The sequence below is a fragment of the Chionomys nivalis genome, chromosome 11 (genome assembly GCF_950005125.1).
Source record: "Chionomys nivalis chromosome 11, mChiNiv1.1, whole genome shotgun sequence".
NCBI lineage: Eukaryota > Metazoa > Chordata > Mammalia > Rodentia > Cricetidae > Chionomys > Chionomys nivalis.
Genome location: NC_080096.1, coordinates 29477175 through 29480683, shown reverse-complemented (window position 1 = coordinate 29480683; position 3509 = coordinate 29477175). Strand labels below are relative to the sequence as shown.

General features: G+C 49.1%; 1 pseudogene; it reads left to right on the top strand.

Moving 5' to 3' along the window:
• The first annotated feature begins 483 nt into the window (after positions 1–483).
• LOC130884203 (40S ribosomal protein S15-like) lies at positions 484–917 on the top strand (annotated as a pseudogene).
• The last annotated feature ends 2592 nt before the right edge of the window (positions 918–3509 follow it).

The window sequence follows — 3509 nt, the reverse complement described above, 5'->3', positions numbered from 1 at the left end:
GGGCAGGAGAATAGTTGCGTGGTCAGGTGATAAGGGAGAGCATCTGTGGTCCATCCTGACCTTTGGTTCAGTGACTAAATCAATACATCAGGAACTGAGTCAACATCTGTGGGTTGTATTTGCCTCAATTCCCAAAATGGAGTTACGTTTGAAGATTATTCACAAGGACACGGGAGGATGAGCCGTCCAGCATGTGGTTATTCACAAGGACACAAACAGATAAGCAGTCCAGCATGTGTGTGTGTGTGGGTGACTGTCCCTTTTCCAAGACAGAGTGAGTGTAAGGTTTTAGAAAAATGTCTTAGGGTTGAGGGGGCTTACAAATGCATTTAGAGTCTTTCACCCAGCTTCAGCGTGCTTCTCTCTTGCTGGATCTGGAGCCACAGTATGACGATGACCTCAGTGGAGCCAGCACGTCTGCTTTGTCTGATGTAGCACACCTAGTATCAGAAGATACTCAAGCTTTTCCGAATCGCCGCCAAAATGGCCGAAGTGGAGCAGAAGAAGCGGATCTTCCGCAAGTTCACTACCGCGGCGTGGACCTGGACCAGCTGCTGGACATGTCCTAGGAGCAGCTGATGCAGCTCTACAGCGCCCGGCAGAGGCGACGCCTCAACCGCGGCCGGCGGCGGAAGCAGCACTCGCTGCTCAAGCGCCTGAGAAAGGCCAAGAAGGAGGCGCCGCCCATGGAGAAGCCCGAGGTGGTGAAGACCCACCTGCGGGACATGATCATCCTGCCCGAGATGGTGGGGAGCATGGTGGTCGTGTACAACGGCAAGACCTTCAACCAGGTGGAGATCAAGCCGGAGATGATTGGCCACTAGCTGGGCGAGTTCTCCATCACCCACAAGCCTGTGAAGCACGGCCGGCCTGACATCGGTGCCACCCACTCCTCCCGCTTCATCCCCCTCAAGTAGCTGTGGCCAATAAAGACTCATGTTCAAAAAAAAAAAAAAAAAGAATATACTCAATAAAGGCTAGTCTATTCCTGAATGGGGTGGCGTTCCATTCTGGTCTCTGTCGGGTGAGTTGCATATCGCTAGCTACCCACAGATAACACTTGTAAACTCTGGTCAAAATGTATAGCAACCATCCCTAATGAAGTGGGGCTAGAGGGTTGGCTCAGCGGCTAAGGAAACTTCTTGTTCTTGCAGAGGACCAGTGTTCAGAGCCCTTGCTAACAACCACTCTAGTTTCAGGGAATCCCATGCCCTTTCCTGGCCTCTACAGTCTCCTGGATGCATATAGTACACATACATACGCTCAGGCATACACACGCATGCACGCACACACACACTTAATTAAGCAAATGAAGTGGCCTAAGGCTCAGAAAGGTAACCCAGTGTAGCCATCAACTAGAAAGTGATTTGTCTTTTAAAATGAGAGAGCCAGGGCTGGAGAGATGGCTCAGCGGTTAAGAGCATTGCCTGCTCTTCCAAAGGTCCTGAGTTCAGTTCCCAGCAACCACATGGTGGCTCACAACCATCTGTAATGAGGTCTGGTGCCTTCTTCTGGCCTGCAGGAATACACACAGATAGAATACTGTATACATAATGAACAAATAAATATTTAAAAAAATTTAAAAAAATAAAAATAAAATAAAATGAGAGAGCCACAGCCAACGATGACATGGCTCAGCAGGTAAAGGCATCTGCCACCAGCCTGCCAACCCGAGTTCAACCCCATCAGCACATATGATGGAAGGAGAGCATCAACTCCCACAAGTCCTCTGGCTTCCATACGTTCGCTGTGGAGTGCAGTCCTTCCTCCCACACACAAGATAAACAAAATGGAAAAATGAAAAAGACGTTTTAGTAAATGAACAGAACCAAGGAGATGAACGTGTGTGTGTGTGTGTAAAATCAGAATTTAAATGACCATTTTTTTAGATCTTTTATATTTTAATAAGTGCTCCATCTGCATGTACACCTTTATTCCAGAAGAGGGCACCAGATCTCATTACAGATGGTTGGGAGCCACCGTGTGGTTACTGGGAAATGAACTCAGAACCTCTGGAAGAGCGGCCTGTGCTTTTAACCACTGAGCCATCTCTCCAGCCCCTAAATGAGCTTTAAAACAGAAACAACAGCCGAATCAAACCTGAGAATCCAGCAGTCACTTGGTCCTTGAGTCTGGAAGCCTCAACAGTCAGAGTAGCTCTAGAACAACTGTCTCTCACTGGTGGGTGACAACCAGTAGCTAGCCGGTCCCCAAGATGGGGTGCCTCAGTAGTTCCAGCCTGGCAGCAGGAGCTCAAAGGTTCCTGGAGAGCTGCTAGTCACTACTCCACCATAAAAGCACAGGAAGTGCTGGTTCTCCTGTCAGTGAAGGAATTAGCAGAGGAAGCAACAAGGGGGCAAACCAACTCAGCCACAAGAGGGAGGTCAAGCAAGAAAAGAGGCAAGAAACAGTTTTCCATTAAAGGGGTACCCCCCTTTTTTTATCTGGGTGGCTACTGAAAGGTGCTGCCCCCAAATGGGGTGGCTCTTCCCATATCAGTCAAGGTGATTAGGACAGTTCTTCGGGTGAGGTTCCCAATTTGTGGCAAGTTGGACATTAAAACCAACCATCCTGTCAAGGGATCCATCAGGGAGTGGGGGCACATAGCTTTAATGCCAGCACTTGGGAGATGGAGGCAGAAGACTCAGCAATCCAAGACCATCATATGTGATTTAGTTACTCTTCTCTTGCTATAACAGAACACCATGAACCAGAGCAACTTTTAAAAGAAGCATTTAATTGGGTTAGAGTCCATGGTGGCAGACTGAAGGCATTACTGTAATTCTAGTTCCAGGGCATCTGGTACCCCATGAGCCACCAGGCATGCATGAACTGCAAAACACTCATACACATAAATAAAAACTAATTTTTGAAAGGTATTGTTGCAGAAGGTCAAGTGGGGTGCATGTAAATGTTTGGGAGGGAAGACAGTATGGCCAAGGCAGGTCCAAATGCTAACAGCCTCCTGCCTCAAGGATGGAAGGAGGATGCTTGGATCTCACTGGTGGTCTCTGGAAGATCAACCTCCTAGGTTGATGGAAGCAGGGAGGCAAGAGTAAAAGGGGCACAGACATGCCTCTGGAATTAGTAGTAGAGGGCTAGAGAAAAAGCAAATGGAGAATTCTGGAGTGGGATAGTTCAGGAAAGATTTTGGTGTGTTTTAATATGGCAGGGCCCGTTTGTCTATGGAGAGGACCAAGCCAGTTACTAAGGACTGAGCATGGTGGGGACCTGATCAGGTGTGCAGAATATTGAGCCTGGGCTCTGGAGGATAGGAGACCCAGACAGGCCTGGCTCAGGCCAGGGTAATGGACCGGACTGCAGATCAGGAGGAAGGCGTTGATCTTGGAGGGCAGGGTGAAAAGGGACTTCGATGGTCGTCTGCCTTTTCACAGAGAAAGCAGGTTTTCATTGGTCCCGCATCCCCGTATGTTTCCGGGGCCTCCAGTCAAGCTCAGAATGAGGTCCCAGGGTGGGCACAGAAGACCCGCCCCTAGCCGGGCGGAGCT